At 41.4% G+C, this 20799-nt stretch overlaps 1 protein-coding gene across 3 annotated transcripts in view; it reads right to left on the reverse strand.

Moving 5' to 3' along the window:
* FUT8 (fucosyltransferase 8) overlaps positions 1-20799 on the reverse strand; it is a 230499-nt gene that overhangs the window by 129413 nt on the left and 80287 nt on the right. The window contains exon 3 of one of the 3 annotated variants that reach the window (XM_075192547.1): positions 16160-16480. The exons of the other annotated variants lie outside the window; for them this stretch is intronic. The gene's annotated coding sequence lies outside the window, so the exon portion shown is untranslated. The remainder of the gene's footprint in view (positions 1-16159; positions 16481-20799) is intronic. 3 annotated transcript variants of the gene reach the window in all.

Here is a 20799-nt window from a genome sequence, read left to right on the forward strand (position 1 = left end):
ACATCTTACAATCATCTTTCCTATCTTTCTTCCTCCCTGCTTCTATTAGCTGGTGATATATTAACTAAACCAGGTCCAGCTCACTTCTCCAACACACATCTGAACGCTACCACAATCCAGCAGACCTCAAACGCATCAAGTGTCTTCCCTCACTTCCAAAATCCTTTAAATGTGCCCTTTGGAATGCTAGCTCTGTTTGTAACAAACTTCCCTCCATACATGACCTCTTCCTCTCAAACAACCTCAACCTTATGGCATTAACAGAAACATGGCTCACGCAAGCAGACACTGCTTCACTTGTAGCCGTTTCACATGGTGGCCTCTATTTCACGCAAACCCCCAGACCTGGAGGCAGACAAGGAGGTGGGGTTGGACTACTGCTCTCCCCACGGTGAACATTCACAGTTCTACCAAATGTTCCATCACTCACTTTCACATCTTTTGAAGTACATAATGTTAGGATTTTTAACCTATTCCCTATGCGTATCACTGTGATCTATCGCCCCCCTTGGACCCCACCAACGATTTTATTAACATTTCTCTGCATGGCTCCCTCATTTCTTATCTTCGGACATCCCCACCATCATCATGGGTGATTTCAACATCCCTATTGCTAATCCAGGTTCCAATGCAGATTCAAAACTGCTCTAACCTCCTCACTTGACCTCTGTCTTGATCTTGTTTTCTCTAGACTATGCTCCGTTTCTAATTTCCTTTACACTCTCTTTCCCCTTCTCGGATCATCACCTTTTTGGTTACTCGTTCACTCCCAGTTCTTTAACCTCCCTGCTATCAAACTCTTCCAAGTCTCCTTATACCTGCAGGAATATTAACTATTGATTTTCAATAGTTTTCCACCTCTCTCAAACACCTTCTCTCGACAATTTCTAAATTCCCCTGCCCTGATATGGCAGTTCCTCATTTTCACCATACCCTAGCAACTTGCCCTTGATCAAGTGGCTCCAGCAACTCTTCATACTACACGTCGACTTCTTGGTCAACCGTGGCACACTAAAGGAACACAAAATCTACAAAAACCTTCTCGTAAAGATGAACGTCGGGGGCGTGGCTTGGCAGCTAAGATGGCCGGTCGTGGTTTCTAGAGGCTCCGTCTCCTAAGAAATATTTATCCCTTTAATCGCTATTTTGGCAGCTTCTTCCTGACTGTACTCACCACCAGCGGTTAGAGGAGAAGTTACTGCCTCCCCATCTTGACCCCGATTTGAGCTGATTGCCCCTGGGGCTTCAAATCCTCCCCCAGACTATCGCTCTGCAGTTTGGGCGCGAAGGAAGCGTGGCCTGGAGTGAGCGGCACTCAGGATCTTCTCCAGCTCTGCCCGCAGTGAGTATTCACTACCTGCGTTGCCCCGGACCAGCTGTGCTATTCAGAGGAGAGGGAGAGAAGAAAGGGAAGAGCGAGAGCGCAGCAGTGACTGTTCTCCCTGAAGCTGCCTCCCGCTGCAATATCTCCCCCACGACGCCAGCCTCTGTTCCTGCTCCTGGCGGCCAGCACAGGGAAGAAAGCGCAGTGCCAGCTCCCAAGTGCCTGCTGTCTGGACACAGATCTCCGCGGAGAGGGTGAGTGACAGCGGTCCCCCGCGACCCCCCCTCCTCTTCACAGACAGCCCATCGTCCACTTCACGCTGAAAGGTGAACAGCGTTTCACATCTCCTTCCCCAGGAGACATTCAGTCCACCCTGAGATCATATAGTGCTCCCCTGACACAGCCTTCAATTTAGAGGGAGACTTCAGGCTTCATCTCACGAAGAGTGCAAACTGGCTCTAATATCACTCACAAACTATGTACCCTTCCAAAATAGAGTGTAAGTCATCACCAAAATAAGTAGATTTGCCGTCTTCACCATAATACAAAAATTTTTTGCAAACATATCAACTTCCAGTAAGGAGTTTTTTTCTTTTTTTCTTTTTGCATCCAGTGAGATATTGCTGCCATCTTGTGGCTAAAATATACGTTATATTCTTGCCCTCAAGACACAGCTTTGCTACCATTTAGTGGCTGATTTGCAATAGTAATTTTAGGTTTTATACTCTGAAGCCTTACAGAGTGATTCTGAGAATACTGAAAGATCTCAGTTACAAAGAAATGTTGCCTTGATTCTAATCTAAGTGGGTGTGGGATGCATTACATTCTATTGATGTCTTGAAGCAAAGTGTCGTATATCTTTCTATGCAGGCTGGGAAGCCATCTTTTGTTTCTTACATCTGATAGTTGCAAGCTGCGGTCCGTACAGTGATCCTTGAACGATTGTGGGTGCTCTCTACTTGCCAATATGTCTCACAAAAATAAAAAAATAAGTAGCACTCCCAAACATACCATTATAAAAGCTCTGGAAAAGGCTGGTGGCCGTTCTAAAGCGGTGACTGAAGCAGCTGATTCGGGATCGGATTCAGAAGATAATTCATCACCTGAAAATCTACTTACCCCCAAGGATGTGATTGCCATAGTCACAAAAACAATTCAGTCAGAATTGAGATCAATTGTCTCTGAGCTTCGGTCGGAAATATCGGAAATCGGTTCGCGCACTGATGTTGTTGAAAATCAGCTGGAAGTAGTCTCCAAGCACCAACAAACAACAGACACGGAGATAGCTGACTTACGTGCGGAATTCTCTACTTTCAAGGACCAACTGGAAGATCTAGAGAACCGAAACAGACGTAACAACATCCGGATAAAAAATGTCCCGGAATCCATTTCTTCAGAAGCTTTACCTGACTACTTAGAGGGCCTATTCCTCCAGATGTTACCAGACCTCTCAAAAGAATCACTTAACCTAGATAGGGCCCATAGAGCCCTCCGCCCGAAACCAAATCCAGATCAACCCCCCAGAGACATAATTATACGTTTCCACTTCTTCAAAACCAAAGAACGAATAATGGCTTCAGCTAGAAACGCACAATCGATCTCCTACTCTGGATCGCACCTGCAGTTGTATCAAGATTTGGCTCCATCTACTTTGAAAAAACGAAGGGACCTTATTAAGGTCACAAAAGTTCTACGCAACCACTCAATAAAATATAAGTGGGGCTTCCCATTCCAGCTAATTGTCTCAAAAGATGGCCGGAGCCACTCGGTGAGAACCCCTGAACAGGGTCTTGACCTGCTTAGGCGTCTTCACCTTATCCAGGACTCTGATCCTTCTACTTCAGCTCCTCCTCCGCAGCAGAAAACTTCGGCTCCGACTCCATCTTGGCAGAAAATGTGATTCTTGTACATAACCTGACTCCAGTCTATTCGCTATATTAAGATCTCCTCTTCGTAAGGTTGGAGTAATTATACTGTCTTAACTATGACTATGGTTGTTAATACGTAATTAGTATAATACTTTATTTACATTTATTGTGTACACTTCTTTAGAGTTTATATAAAAATGGATTATAGGTCTTCGCTATTTTCACAGATTAAGTAACTTTTTGATATAGGTATTAGTAACCAGTGATATTAACCAATTCCGATCCAGTTGTGAGATATAATAATAGTCATGGAGTCTTATTTAATTTATACTAGTACTTACTCCGGGTTTTCTCGTGTTCCGGAGCCTATATAGAATATGTTTACAGTTCTTGTTTATAATGTTGAAATGTTCTTTTTGTTTAAACTGCTCTGACTTATCTCTATTTGATGTTTATGTCATGCCACTTATCTCACTTCGTTCTAGTAATCACCTGCGAGACCCCCTCCACCCATGCTTGTCTCACCCACACCCATGTGCCTTAATAGTGAGCTAAGCACAGATTTTATTAGCTCTACTTGGCTTTTCTCATGTAGTGCCACTACCCCCACTAATCACTCCACTACCAAAGAGATGGTGTCATGCAACCCGCCACATCTCTTTCATCTAGGTCCTAGATATCGTCCCGAGATCAGGACCGCCATACATTCCCATCCCCTCTTTCCTTATGTGTCTTCTCTCCCCCACATCCAACTTCTAGGCTTAAATGAAGGACTCAAACTCATTATTAAAATAGAGCCTCTCTTACATCATTATCCCCCATGAGTATTAAAATAATATCTCTAAATGTCAACGGCCTTAATTCGCCGAATAAGCGCACAATGGCTTTGCAATATTTTAAGAGGAAAAACCCAGATCTAATTTTCTTGCAAGAAACGCATCTTAGAGACCCTCATCCCTCATTGGCTTCTAAATCTTATCCACATGCCTTCTATTCTACTACAAACACAAAACGCAGAGGTACAGCAATACTGATACATAGTAGAGTCCCACTGACTGTTGAATCACAGATATCTGACCCTCTGACTTTGAGTCCTGTAACCTTAGCCTCAGTATATGCCCCAAACGTGCAACAGGGAGCTTTTTACGCAGATTTCTTTCAGCAACTATCCTCTCATGCAAGTGGTATGACTATTGTAGGAGGGGACTTTAATACGATCTTGGACCCATCTCTAGATAGATCTAGCCAAACTCATATCTCCCCAGGACACTCTAAGGAGTCTAGCAGGCTGAGAGACCAATTGAAGCTATTCAATTTGTATGATGCCTTGCGAGTCTTATACCCCTCTTCCAGAGAATACACTCATTATTCGGTCCCTCATGACCTGTATTCAAGAATAGATTATTTCTTTGTTGATCATCGGACAACCCAGAAATTGGGAGATGTCCGGGTCTTCCCGGTGTCCTGGTCAGACCACGAGGCAATTGAGCTGTCTTTGCTTTTACCACGGCTCTTGCAATCACGTCCTAAATGGCGTCTGGATGAGTCATTACTTCTTAAAGAAGATAACATTAGTCAGATATCTCAGGCTATTACTGATTATGTTTCACAGAATGCGACCCCGGAGATATCACAACCTATACTCTGGGAAGCCCATAAGGCTACTATAAGAGGCACCTTCATCAGAATGGCAGCGCATCAAAGGCAGAAAGAAAAAGAGCGCATCCGCGAACTCGAGCAACAGATTCAGCAAGTTGCATCTCGCCACCAAACAAACCCTAAAAAGAAGCTATATTTAAAACTCCTCTCACTTAGAGGACAGTTGAATCAAATACTATCAAAACAGGCGGCTAAGACTCTGTTGTGGGTTCAGCAAAAATATTATGAAAAAGGCGACAAAGCAGATGGTATCTTGGCTCGCAAACTTCGAGCCCGCCGTACCCGCAACAGAATAATATCGGTAAAAGATTCTTCGGGTTCTCCTCTTTTTGACCCTCAAAAAATTGCACAACGGTTTAGGGATTATTATGCTTCCCTATATAATTTGTGTCCAACGATAGAAGATCCAGTCCTCCTTAAAGAAAACATTAAGAACTACCTCCACTCCTGCCACTTACCCAAACTCAGTAGAAGTCAGTTGGCGACCCTTAACGCAGAGCTCACCCCAGAAGAAATTACTGAAGCCATTAAAACGCTGAAACGTCAATCAGCCCCAGGTCCCGACGGATTTTCTTCTTTATATTACAAAAAATTTGTGCGCCAACTGGTCCCCATGCTTTCAGGGTTATTTAGCTCGATCCTAGAAGGGGGAAAATTTGATGGAGCCACCACCGGAGCGGGGATTGTCCTAATACCTAAACCAGACAGAGATCCGACGGAAGTGAGTAACTATAGGCCCATCTCCCTGCTTAACGTTGATCTAAAACTTTTTGCTAAGATACTAGCAAATAGACTAGGGGCTGTTCTCCCTTCTCTGGTCCACCCGGACCAAGTCGGATTTGTTCCAGGAAGGCAAGCTTCAGATAACACAAGAAGAATAATAGATTTAATCCATATAGCTAATAGTGCATCTCTCCCTGCCTTGGTGGTTGCTCTAGACGCTGAGAAAGCCTTTGACAGAGTGGCTTGGCCATTTATCCAGCAGACCTTGGGAAGCATGGGGATCCAGGGTTCCTTTTGTAAGGGGATCTCGGCACTATACCATAATCCCACAGCTTCAGTGTTAGCAAACGGCCTCACATCCACGCCCTTCAGAATAAGTAATGGCACTCGCCAAGGCTGCCCCCTATCACCCTTACTTTTTGCCCTCATTATGGAACCCTTAGCTGCTAGAATCAGAAATACGGAAATTACGGGTATTCCCACGAGCTCTAGAGATAATAAGATAGCTCTATACGCTGATGATGTTATACTTACATTAACTAACCCACATGAGTCACTGCCTAATCTTTTTGAAGAAATTTCGCTCTATAGTTCCTTATCAAACTACAAAATTAATGCGGACAAGTCGGAAATCCTAGATCTTAATATTCCTCAGCACATCACCCAGCCACTTAAAACTGCATATAATTTTCGATGGCAACACAATAAGATTAAGTATTTGGGAATATATATAACCAAGAATTACTCTTCTTTATACGCAGCTAACTTCCCTAGACTAATTAATGCAATTCGAGGCGACCTAACGCAATGGAATAAATTTCACATTTCCTGGATTGGCAGGATGGCCTCAATTAAAATGAATGTTTTACCTAGATTGCTTTATCTATGGCAAACACTCCCAATTCAGGTTCCCCTGCATGTACTTCAGCACCTTCAGCAAATGGTTTCTAAGTTTGTATGGGCGGGGCGTAAGCCTAGAGTACGTATGCGAATACTCTCTAAACATCAAACCTCTGGAGGACTGGGCCTCCCAAATATAATAAAATACTACAGAGCTACACATATGTCACAGTGTATCTTGTGGCACTCACCCCCTCAATATAGAGTATGGACGCAGATTGAGACAGATATATTACAATTGTATTCTCCGTACTCCTTACTCTGGATACCATCCCAACATAGGACAAGACGTTTAGCCCAGCTTCCAACTGCTCGTTTTTCTGTTTCATTGTGGGATCAAGTGACCAGATTCTATAAGTTGCGTTCCAACTACCCATTGCTTGTCCCACTCTGGAACAATAGAAACTTTGAGCCAGGGTTAGATCATAAAATGTTTCACCACTGGTCCGCACATAATTTGCTCTTCATTTGGGATCTGGCTCCGTCGGGAGTTTTTCCTACATTCTCAGACTTACAGAGAAGATTTTATTTACCTCAGAAAATCTTCTATCAATATCTTCAACTCAGGCACCTCCATCGATCTTTAAATGCGCCCCCCCCTTCGGTTCATTGTTCTTCATTAGAATCTCTGTGTCGCCGTTCCCCGACTACCAGAGGCTTAATCTCCACTTTGTATCAATTGATTAATAGCTTTGGCCAGCCCGACAAAGACCCTCATGAGCTCGCCTGGGAGAGGGACACCGGGGAGACCCTGACTCCAAAAGAATGGTCAAAGGTGAGAGCTAATATAGCAAAGTCATCTATATCAGTTAAGATAAAGGAAAACTCTTACAAAATTTTCTACAGATGGTATTTGGTCCCCTCTCGTCTCCACTCTATCTTCCCGACTACTAGTGATAGATGTTGGAGAGGATGCGGTTTGCGGGGTACCCTGTTGCACATCTGGTGGTGCTGTCCTAAATTACGACCTTATTGGCTTCAAATTCATAATCTCATCAAGGACATTACTCTGGTTCAGATGCCCGAGTCCCCCCTATACTCGCTTCTACCTAGACGGCTCCCGGGCACTAGTCGCTCCTCACAAAAACTTATCAACCATATATTAAATGCTGCTAAATGTTTAATTGCCGCTCTATGGAAAAACTCCTCTCCCCCCTCTCTCTCAGCCACTATTAATAAAGTTTGGTCAGTTTATAGAATGGAAAGCATCACAGCTCATCTTAAAGACAAACCAGTGAATTTCAAGAACACATGGTCTTCCTGGACCAATTACTATGAGGCTGAGCCTCCCTTGACAACCGTTTGACGAATCTCCATTGCTCTGATAGGTTGCCCCTTCAGGCTTAGGAGGGATCGCCACACAAGTAAGTTGTGTAAATTCCCAAATTAAATTGATCCCTATATAGCCACAAGGGTTAATGCCTCCCTTCTTTATAGTCGATAGCATAAAACAATGAGTAAAATATCCTCCGGTTCCCCTCCCCATCCCCCCTAAAACCTTTCCTTCCCTTTTTGTTCGTCTCCCCCCCCCCCCCTGAAAAATAAAAACAAACAACATTTTTCTTTTGCATATACAACATACCGGATTTTAACATAATTTTTCTAAATCTTTCTTACTAATGTGTGTAAAGCTTACTGATTTTCATATGTAAACATTGTGTTTATACATTCTTTTGGTATGTTTCAAATTCATTGTTTTGTTTTGAAAAAACCTCAATAAAAATTATTTTCAAAAAAAAAAAAAGAAAAGATGAACGTCACTGGCGTAAATCTTGTACCGCTAATGATTTCAGAGCATATACTGCTATCTACCATTCCTATTGAAATGCTCTGGACACTGCTAAACAAGCATACTTCCAATCTCTCATCTACGCTCAAGCATCTAACCCCAAATGAATTTGTAACGCATATAAATCTCTTCTCAATTCTCCCACCCCAAACCCTCCGACTACCATCAGTGCCCAGGATCTTGCTTCCTATTTCAAAGGACAAGATTGAGAAGATCAGACTTGAAATGGTATCATCTCACTCGACTAGCAACCAGCTCATTTAATTTCCAGCATCCTCTGACATCCGCTCTTCATTTGATTCCACAAAAGAAGAGGAAATTTCTACTTTCTTCTCATCTTTCTACTCTACCTCCAGTCCTCTTGATCCCATACTCTCACAAACTGGTAGGTCCCTGTCTCGTGTGCCAAGGATTAAAAAGTACACTAAACCGTGAGAAACTGGTCATGAATAAATAGTTCAGTCCAGTAGCACCCCGTTTCTTGAATATCCCCATTTAGATTGTTTGGGGCATCTGGAAAAACGCTTGTCCGGAGAAGGAAGGGTGAGCGCTACCATCAGTCCTGTGTCATGGCAACAGTAAAGCATCCTGAGACCATTCATGTGTGGGATTGCTTCTCAGCCAAGAGAGTGGGCTCAATCAAAATTTTGCCTAGGGACACAGCTATGAATAAAGAATGGTACCGAAACATCCTCCAAGGGCAACTTCTCAACCATCCAAGAACAGTTTGGTAACTAACAATGCCTTCTCTAGCATGACGGAGCACCTTGCCATAAGGCAAAAGTGATAACTATAAGTGGCTTGAGGATCAAAACATCTAAATTTTGGGTCCATGGCCAGGAAACTCCCCATACCTTAATCCCATTGAGATCTTGTGGTCAATCCTCAAGAGGCGGGTGGACAAACAAATTCTGACAAACTCCAAGCATTGATTAGGCATGAATGGGCGGCCATCAGTCAGTATGTGGCCCAGAAGTTGATGGACAGCATGCCAGGGCAAAATGCAGAGGTTTTTAAAAGAAGGGTCAACACTGCAAATACTGAATCTTTACATAAACTTAATGTAATTGTCAAGAAAAGCCTTTGACACTTATGAAATGCTTGTAATTTTACTTCAGTATACCATAGCAACATCTGACAAAAAGGTCTAAAAACACTGAAGCAACAAACTTTGTGGAAACCAATATTTGTGTCATTCTCAAAACTTTTGGCCAGGACTGTACACAAAATCTGAGGCCATTCTGCTCCAAGTCTTCCCTCCGGAAGCTGATCTGCTGCGGACCTTGTTTAGTTTTAAATGGCAGACCAGGAAAATCAAATATTTAGGAGTCTTTCAAATCCCACTACAATCTACTTTATCAAGAAAACTTCCCACCCCTCTTTTCCAAAAACACAATACGATCTGCCCTCCTGGAACCGCCTTATTATCTTGTGGCAGGGCAGGATCATAGCTGTCAAAATGCATATAATACCTAAATGGCTATACCACTTCCAAACACTAACAGTTGCTGTTCCCGCCTCTCTGCTAGCTAATGTCCAGAAACCCCTTAGTCGCTTTATTTGAAAGCGCAGGCCAACCCTAGGGTCTCAGCCAATGTTTTGAAAAAAACCATTCCTGGCGGCAATATGGGGCTCCCTCACATCAAGTTATATTGTCTGGATTCCCATTTCTCTCAAATTGTTGCATCATATGCCCCTTCGGGTTCCACCTCATGGCTCGATGTAGAATCGGCTCATATTGCCCTCCCTGACCTCACTCCACTTTTGGGATTGTCCCCCCATACACCGCCTTCCTTCCTCCAAATTTCTCCCCACTATTAAATTTGACATTAACATGTGGGACTCTTATCCTTTCAAATTGAAACTCACCTCAGTCCTATCCCCCGACTTCCATCTGGTATAACCCTGTCTAAGGCGAGACACCGCCCTGTGGGCTCGTGCTGGCCTCAAATTCCAGACAGATTTTTCGAAACAAGGGAGATGGCTTCCACTAGCGGAGCTCCAGACTCGCTCCACATCCCGAACGCTAAACCCCTTTGAATTATTTCAACTGACCCACTTCCTGCAATCCTTGCCACCTAAGTATGTATTATGCTCTCTCACAGCGCTTCCAGTACCTTTGTAAACATCACCCCATGGCCAAGGCCACGATATCACAAATCTACAGTATCTTTCTCGACACACTCTCCCCCCTCAGAACTTCCATGAAGCTGACAGAGAAGGACCTTGCCCCCCCCTACCTCCAGACAAGGAGGCCTGGGAGGACATGAGACTGGGAATAGCCATACATCTATATGGAAAGCTCTATTTCGACTAGACTAAAAGAAACAGCCTATAAAATGTACTACCGTTGGTATTATACCCCCACCCAACCCCATACAATATCCCACTCCTCGCCACCCAACTGCTGGCAGGGATGTGGCAACAGAGGCTCTATGCTACACATCTGGTGGACTTGTCCAGCTATCGCTCCCTTTTGGGACACTGTCCATGGCTTTATCAATACCCTATTTGAGGCTCTGGTTGCAAAGGACCCCTGGGTCTTTCTCCTTTGTTACCCACCACTGAATCTCGACAAAATTTCAACAAAACTGACTGCACGTATTCTCAGAGTGCCAAATCCCTTATAGTCCTTAACTGGAAACACAACTCCCCCCCCCCCCCCCATCTCTCTCTGCACTTAAAAAACAAGTCTAGCATGTGGCAGCCTTGGAAGAGATTAGCTACTACCTGCACAACAGAGGTTACGCTTTCAATCAAGTTTGGGCACCATGGCAGTTTGCGGAACACTCGTTCCCCTCTGACCCTTAACCTTCCTGTAAAGGCCCATGTGCGGCGAACCTGATGTTGCCCCCACTCTATGACCCTCCAATACCCACACACTATCCAACTTCCGAACACACACTAGCCTCAACCTCCCTCCTAACTCACCACCACCTCCCCTCATCGCCCCCACTTTACTTTTGTATTATTGTTTGAAATATTTAAAGAAAAGCAAAAACAACAAAAATCCGGTCAATTTATGTACCATGTTTCATTTGGAAGATGTGTCCTGATTCCACCACAATGTTAATGTTTTTCTTCAATACTACGTATCTTGTATGCCTTTAATTTGTCTATTTAAAATAAAAAAAAACACATTTATTTTTATTATACACTTTTTTAACTAAGCATTTAACACACACAGCACCAGTGAATTAACCCTTCCAGCTTCTGAGCACATTTAAAGATGTACACGTGTGACGGACAGAGCAATGGACTAGGCCACACCAGCAGTATGATGATACTATGTGCCTAGTGTGTGGTAATCTCATAGTCACAAGTAGTGTGTGATTAGCAAGACCTAAGCTATACATTGTGGGGCTGGCTAAATTCAGACATGTGTGTCTTGATAGAAATCCATAGGCAGATATATATATCCATGCAACAGTTACCCTATGTCCTTACACAATTACATAAATAATAAACTGGACCATGGATCTGGAGATAAACTGTGATGTAGACAGTGCGTAAATATGAATATGCTTTTAAATTACTGTAATTTTGAGGTTTGAATACAATGAGACCGAGGTCAAGCAACAAGACACAGTGAGAAAACTTTGGGTTGGAGAAATGTCCCTTTGGGGCAAGAAGTGCCAGAAAACATCTGACACCGGTGTGACTGGTTCACTCATAAATAAATTATGGTATGAATTTATTTAAAGGAAATAGCGCAGGGCGCTTATTTATATAATTGCACAAGCACTTATGTTTGATATTGTGTATTTGTTGAGATAGGAAATCGTTATTTCTGAGTACAGGGTAGAACATTTGTTTTTTCTGTTTAACCTTTCTAAAGCAAATGTCTCATTTCGGATGTATATATCGGATACAATGAGCCTTTGTTTACAAAGTCTTTTGTGTATTGTAATGTAGAGAAATGACTTGTTCGAGGGTTGTACTTTTTCTTTGGAAAGGTGTATTCTGCGACTGTCTTAAGTATTCACGCCAGTTAGACATTTTGACTTGTTAGTAGGTCTCCTGCCTCTGAAATACGATGCAGGATATCACAGCAAGGTTTTTAAGAATTTCATAGAGAAGTGTAAATATGGTTGGCTTTGCAATGAATGTAAATCCGTGTTTGTGTTAAAAGGTTACATCTTGATTCTAAAAATAGCCTGTGTCTGAACTGTATAAAAGGCACTGGCTTGTATTGAAAACTTGTTCTTCTAGTTTCATTTGACCTGCTCACCTGGTACCTTTAACCAGACGAGAGCAAATAAACATCTTGCTTCAAAGTCTTGCTTGGAAACTTTTTCAATATTGCTGTATTCCTGTGACCTGCAGATTAGACCCTAAATCTAATGTGTTCCCGGCTGTTCTGAGGTTTAGACCCAAGTTTTCCAGTACAACCCGCTCTGCCTGCTACCCATGGAGCCCTGGTCAGTGTGATAGGCCAGGGGGATCCATCCACAGCTTCCCTGACCCATAGTAAGAGGTCAGGAGTACCAGCCCAGGTACACCAGTAACGGGGTACACTGACAGCGTCAGTTACTCAGAAAAAACTCGGTACTGGATGCCGGTAAGGAGTCCAGAGGTGGCAGCACATGTAAGCCCCTCCTACTGCAGCAAGAGGGCACATTTGGGATAACAAAAGGAAATGGTGGCAAAGTAAGCCCAGCCAGTTCCAAGCAACAACAGACAGGGTGGCGTAGGCGGTCCATCCTGTCACAACCGGTAATCAGATATACACTAATTAACCACAAAAGAAACTGTAACCTGGACTAGTCATAAAGTTCACAATAAGAACAGATAATCATATTTACTGAATGGTCAACAAAGTATACTTAACAAATGGGAGATCACATTAATGTATAACAGAGTATGAATATACCCATGAATTTTATGGTCTATTGTGAAGCTATGTACTGTTAAGTGGCTATTGTAACAGCATGAAATGTATACATATTGTTAGATGATTAAGTTTTCCAATGGTTATCAAGCAACACCATACATTCACCATGTTATCGAGAGCTGGATATACTTTTCTTTCCTAAATATTGTTAACAATAATTAAGGCAGTTCAAATATAAATGATGAAATTATGGCAATCATGGTTAAACCCCAATTTTTACACATTCACTTAAAATGTGTCTTAGTGTAAGTGGGTACTTAAAACAAACTGCAGATAATATACAGTAAGACTGGAAATTTGGATACAATTTATATTATTGAAAAATGTTGACATCAAACTCTATATTCAGACCATTGGGTACTAGGGTGTTGAGGCTGATGCACTTCGTTTTAGCTTGTGAAATGAGTTTAATGTAGTCAACCCCACCATTCCCCCCACCAGGGTTTCTTAATCCTGCAGATACCTATAAATTGCAATTCAGCAGGGTCATGCCCACGATATTTTGAAAAGTGCTCTGGGATGCTATGCAAATTAAATTGTCTTTGATGTTTCTCTGGTGCTATCAATTCATATGGAGAGTTTTCTTATTGTCCTACCTACATATTGGTAGCCGCACAGGCATTGTAGGAGGTACACAACACCTGTTGTATCACATGCGATTCTATGTTTTATTTTAAACTTTTCTCCTGTAATCTTAGATGAAAATTCAGTTACGGGATTGGTGTTCCTGACCTTGCTGGTGCGGCATGCTGCACATCTATTACAATGGATGAACCCCGTAGTTTGCTCATTTACACAGGTGTCTTCTTTCTTAGTTGTCAGAGCTGGTGGGATAGTGCTCTGAACTAATTTGTTTTTCAAATTCTCTGCTTTTTTGTAAACAAATTTTGGTATTTGAGGGAGTATTCTTTTCAGTTCATTATTGCCTAGGAGAATATCCCAGTGTTTCCTGATGTGTTCCACTTTTTTGTAGTCTCTACTTTATTTGGTGATAAAGGGAAGGGTTGGTACGCTTACTGGGTCAGGATCAATTTTCTGATGTCTTTCCTTAAAAATACGCTCTTTTTAAGTATCTCTAAGTTGTGAATACGCTTCTTTAATTAATCCTTTATCATAGTCTTTATCAATGGATCTCTCCCTCAAGCCATTAGCTTGCTCCTCAAGCAATGCAATGTCAGAACTGTTATGTCTGTAAACTGGCCTTTTGGCAAGTTTTTAAGCCAGATTGTATGATCGCTAGTAGATGTTGGAATGAATGAATTGCAGGCACATTGGCTTAGTGGCTAGCACTACTGCCTCACTGCACTGAGGTCATGAGTTCAACTCCTGACCATGGCCTTATCTGTGTGGAGTTTGTAAGTTCTCCCTGTATTTGTGTGGGTTTCCTCCGGGTGCTCTAGTTTCCTCCCTCCCACACTCCAAAAACATACTAGTAGGTTAATTGGCTGCTATCAAATTGACCCTGGTCTCTCTCTCTCTCTCTGTATGTTAGGGATTTAGACTGTAAGCTCCAATGGGGCAGGGACGTGTGCTCCCTGTACAGTTCTGTGGAATTAGTGGCGCTATATAAATAGCTGATCATGATGATGAATCGACTGTCTTAAAGTGGGATTTAGTTGCAAGTTTACATTGGTCAATAAACACTTCTAGGTCTAAAAACTCCCCTTTCTGGTTGCCGATATTGTTTGTAAACTCTATATTCAGAGCATTGCTGTTGATGTGCTCACTAAACTGGGTAAGTTGTTCTCTGTTGCCTGTCCATATATAGATCACATCGTCTATGCAACGACACCATTTAAGGGTGTGACTCCTGAATGAATTGTTATTACATACATTCATTTCTTCCAAATGGGCCACGAATAGGTTTGCATAACTGGGCACAAATTTTGCGTCCATAGCAGTCCCACAAACCTATTTGTAGTAGTTGCCACTGAACCAGAAGTAGTTCTGATGAAGAACAAAATCAATACCCTCAATTAGAAAGTTAATTTGTTCCTGTGCAAGGTCTGATTTTTTTTTCCAGTATTGCTTGTGTGTGTTGACATCCTGCACTTTGTTCAATTATAGCATAGAGAAATACCACATTGCATGTCAAAAAGGTGAAACTGAGGTCTCCATTCAATATCTTTAAGAATTTCAAGTAGATGTCCAGCATCTCTTAAATAACTTTTTTGTCTTACTACTAGTGGCTGCAGATACCAATCTATGTATTCAGAAAAATTTGCGATGAAATATCCAATTCCAGAGACTATCTGCCATCCAGGGTTTTCTTCTAATGATTTTTGTATTTTCGGTATCTGATAAACGACGGGAAGTTTCGGATGTTTTATGGAAAGGTACTGGTATTTATTTTTATTTAGTATTCCTTTAATTGCAGCTCGACTAAAGAGGTTTTCTAGTTCTTTTTGATAGGTAATAGTGGGATCTCCCAAGAGGAGCTCATACATAGTTTTATCTTATAGCTGTCTCTCTAATTCCACTAGGTAGTCATCTTTGTTAAGGATAGCTATCCCGCCCCATTTGTCTGATGGTTTAACGATATCAGAATTATCTTCCATTTGTTTAATGGCATTTTTTTCTGATGAGTTAATATTGGATTTCTTCCCTATCCATTTGGTTTTAAGTTGTTCTAGGTCTCCTTTAACCAGTTTCTGAAAAGTGTTTATGAATGTCCCCCTTCATGTGACTGGATAAAATGTTGAGTGATTTTTGAGAGTAGTATGTTAAAAACTGTCCAGGTCCTCTCCGTTAGCATTACTAATGATCGATCTGAAAAGGTCCAAGAAATACTTTTTTAGGGTTAACTGTCTTGCAAATTTTTGGACATCGACAAATGAGTCAAATTTGTTAAGTCCCTGTTCTGGGGCAAATATTAATCCTTTTTGTAGGATTTTTGAGGGGCTGTTAGTTCCAGACTACTAAAATTAAATAAGGCTCCCTGTGACAGAATGGACCGCCTATGCCACCCTGTCTGTTGTTGCTGGGAACCGGGCTGGGCTTACCTTGCCACTGTCCCCTTTCATTATTCCGAATACGCCCCTCCTGCTGCAGGAGGAGGAGACTGCTGTCACCACTGAGCTCCTTAATGGCGCCCAGAACCACGTTCCTTCTGGGTAACTGTCACTGCTGGGGTACCCCCTTGCTGATGTACCTGGGTCGGTACTCCGGACCTCTTACTATGGATCAGGATTGCTGTGGATGGATCCCCCCTGGCCAATCACACTGAGCAGAGCTCCAGGGTAGCAGGCAGAGCGGTGGTACCGGAAAAGCTGGGTCCAAAACCTCAGAAACAGCCAGAGAACGGATTAGATTTAGGGTCTAATCTGCAAGTCAGAGGAATACAGCAATATTGAAGATGTTTTCAAGCAGGTCTTTGAAGCAAGTGATGTTTATTTGCTCTCACACTGGTTGAAGGTACCAGGTGATCAGGTCAGATAGAACATCAGAATGATACATTTCAGTGTACAAGACAGTGCTTTTTATACTGATTTGGACACAGGCTATTTTTAGAATCAGGATGCAATGTGTATACACAAACATGAATTTACATGCATTGCAAAGCTAACAATATTTACACTTATCTGTGAAATTCTAGAAATGCTGTGATGTCCTGCATCTTGGTTTTAGACACAGGAAAGCTAGCAAGTCAAAAAGGTGTAATTCCCATGAATACTTTCTTCAGACAGTTGCAGAATACACATTCCTAAAGAAAGGTACAAACCCCAAACAAGTCATTTCCCCACATCACGATACACAAATACCTTCTAAACAAAGCCTCATTGTATTAGATATATACATCAGAAATAAGGCATTTCCTTTAGCAAGGTTAAAAAAGAAAAAGCTAATTTTCTACCCTGGTCTCAGAAAGTGATTTCCTATATCAAAATATACACAATATCAAAAATAAGTGCATTGGCAATTATATAAATAAGTGCCTGTGCTATTTCCTTTAAATAAATCAATACCATAAGTTATTTATAAGTGATCCAGTCACACTCCCCCTTCCTGACCTATCTTCTTTATTTTGGTCTTGTCCCTACGTTGGCGTCCTCCTCGTGTCCCTCTGGTTTCAATGTGACCATTCTCCTTTTTAGACATGATGCTAATGGGGTCAGGCTGAGTTCTTGTACAGGTGGAGGGGATTCTCTCCTGACCAACTCTAAAAAAAAAATATCTAACTTCTGTTGAACCTCCTGGTTTAAGTTTTGGGATCCATACCCAATACTCTCTCTCTTATCTTCTATACAGCTGAGTTTATCAAAGAAACTTTGTTTAGCTTTTACAAAATCAGCAGTTGCCTCCTGACTTCCCTTTTTATATTCCTGCCTGGCTATTGTGGTGTAGTTATGGTTATGCAGTCCGGGTGATCTTCCCAGTTTAATATTCCTCAGGTCTACGAGTTTATATACCCTTCTATTTCTTTTTCATTTTGGTAGATCTTTTAAAAGTGGTGATTTGGGGGGTATCCACCAGTTTGTCCATTCTTGATCTGTAGTTTGGGCAATAGTTTGGTTTGTGTTGGGAGTTTAGTGGTAGAAAAAGAAGTATATTTATGGGACTGATTTTTATTCACCGTATTCCACTTGTCTGAGAAGGCACTAACTAGGGATTGGCGTAGGTCAGAGTCAGCATATCGGGAGTCTTAGTCGGACATCCCTGAGAAATTTCTTCTCTTTTAGTTTTATGGTTTCTACCACTGTTGGATTTTGGTTCTAGTTAATTTTTCAAGTTTTTAATCCTCTAAGTGGTTGATAGGGGTGAATTTAGTCTCAAGTAAGGCAATTTCTTCCTCTATTTTTTCCAGACATTGTTCTCTATCTTTAATAATCAATTGTATCAGTGAAAACGAGCATGTGTCTAGTGTTTCATTCCAAATTTTCATAAACTGTTGTCTAGATTAAATGTGGATTTCTTTGATATTTGTAATCCCCTTGGTACAATATTATTTTCTAAATACTTTCACAATGCTGTGGTCTTCCACCATTGCTTAACTTCTAGGGTTAACAATTTTTCATATCTCAAGATGTTAGCACAAAAGGTATTTTCATTAAAGACAGGCTTTAATATTCTTTCTTTTGTTGAGAAAATATCCCCTATTCTGAGTAGACTTTCTTTCCTTTGGGACAATAGCATTTCCACTAGGTGGGTGATCTAAAAAGGCCCTGCTGATGCCCCTGGGACCACAGATAGATCCTTCTAGTTAAACAAACCAACCAAATGTTCCCTGAAGAAGCCCAAGAGGGCGAGACGCGCAGAAACCAATTTCCAAATCCATTCGTAGCTCACGGGCTGTCTTGCTGACTGATCTATTCTATACATTCAGGTTGAAGCACCCAGGCACTATGCGCATACGCAGAACTCTTCACAGGACCCGGCACCCAGGGATACATTTGTGCAGCGAAAATAGGCGGCCAGCAAAGCAGAAGGACGCAAAACGTAGTCCAGGCCTCCAAGGCAGCTATCCAGGTGACTTTGTCGATCACCTCCATCCTGCATAAACTAGCGGCTGCTGCAAGGTACTCCGTGTGCAAAATCTATTTACAAACTGTGCCCGATACTCGTGCATTGACAGACTTACATAGGAACGAACAGTAGATTTACCTCATTACTACATGTGATTGAAACCACCAGAGCACCACAGCCTAACAAGTGGACTATTTGGCAAAATATAACTTTTTGGACAACTAAGGGATTTTTTCTCACATCGGTTCGTAGCAGGACTTATATTAATTGACCAAAGGTAATACATATTAATGGTGTACAAAATCGGTACAACTGAGAGACTGCCCTGTTCCTTTTTGATTTTATATTTAAATAATTTTTTTCCTTCTACCAGTTCACTGATGTAATTTACTTGCATGATTTACTGTTTATTACACATGGTTAAATTAATTACATGGGCTTTGTATTGATTATTTGTAACTCTAATCTGTATATACAGTACAGATCCCCACATACCTACACAGTTCTTGCTGACATACTTTTACAATGCCCCATTTGCGCCTGGGAATTCTTTCAGCTATGTTAACCATGGTTCTGAATCATTAAAGAAAGTTAAGAAAAAAAATTGAGTTCATTTACTCAAGTTTTGTAGACAAAATCATGTTGCAATGCAAGGGGTGCAAATGAGTTTACTATTTTGCACATCAGGAAAATACTGGCTGTTTTTTTATGTAGCACACAAATACTTGATAGCTTATTTGTACACTGAAATGTAAAGCTGATCTAGGACATGCCCTACCCCAACTATAAATCTTCCATCACATTTTAAATTTACTCCCCCCCCCCCTCCAATGCAACATGGTTTTGCATTACTTGCTTACTTTTGCTTAACTTTCCTTAATGAATCAGGCACAATATATTTCAGTTGACTAGATAAAATGGAAATGCAACTTTTTAAACACCATTTTCAGATTAATCTACACATAAAAAGCCATTTTTAGAGTCATATTAATTTGGAAGTCATAATTTGCAGTTAAAACATCCTGAATGAAATGTATGAGTCTTCTAAGGGACGAGTGCAAATAAGTGTAAGGAAGCAGCTAGACAGTAAGCAATGAAACTTAACATACCAATAATTTTCCTCATCTTAAAGCTGCACTACAGCCTACTGAAATAAAATGTTACTATTGTGCTCCTGCCCTATGGTTGCTGAGGGCTGCTTTCATTACTCCTTTCTTTCTCTCACAACCACCCAGCTGAAACAAAAAAATCAAGATATTGTAGGTTGTGAATAATCCCAACGCTCATATATTTTCCCCTGTCTTCATTTCCAAGTGGTGAATGGCATTGATTTCCAAGTTATTAAACATTCTACAGTAGGTGGTAGTGCAGCTCTAAAAATAAATAAATACAAAAGAAGAAAAAGAAAGTATCTATTCTGGAATGCCCAACATAGCGAATTTAAAATTAAGATCCAAAACGTTTACAAACGAAACCCACTGTATAAATAATTATGCTTTTTGTGATCAAGTATTGGACTGCTATTAGTTAGTATATATACACACAACGGAGCAAAGAAGTCATAAAGCAAAAAAAAAAATACCTAAAATAATACCTAAAAATACACTTTTATTGCTCTTGTTCACAAGAATAAAACATAAGTGGAAGAACAAACATCACTTGGAAATGATTATTTAAAGAAATAACTATTTCTGTACACCTGCTGTGAAGGTCAGATAACTTGCATTTCTGTAGTTAGAAGAGCAGATTTAAAGACTATTTTAAAGTATGACCTTGGAAACAGAAGTCCACTTTACTGGAGATGAAAAATACCTTCCATACAATAATCAGTAGTAATGCACGAGAGTCCATTGTATAGTATCTGTGACAGGAAGGACCACCTATACCACACCACCTGTTGTTGCTGGGAACCGGCTGGGCTAACTTTGCCACCGTTCACTTCCGCTATACCAAATGTGCCCTCTAACCGCAGTAGGAGGGGCTTACAATTCTGCCACCAGTGGACTCCTTACTGGCATCCAGAACCAGGTTTCTTCTGGGTAATTGTCACTGCTAGGGTACCCATGTGACTGGATTAATTATAAAATGACTTATGGTATCAATTTATTGAAGGTAAATACCGCAGAGCGCATATTTATATAATTGCATAGGCACTTATTTATGTAGTTGCGCTTGCACT

Source organism: Mixophyes fleayi, chromosome 12 (genome assembly GCF_038048845.1).
Source record: "Mixophyes fleayi isolate aMixFle1 chromosome 12, aMixFle1.hap1, whole genome shotgun sequence".
NCBI classification, from domain to species: domain Eukaryota; kingdom Metazoa; phylum Chordata; class Amphibia; order Anura; family Limnodynastidae; genus Mixophyes; species Mixophyes fleayi.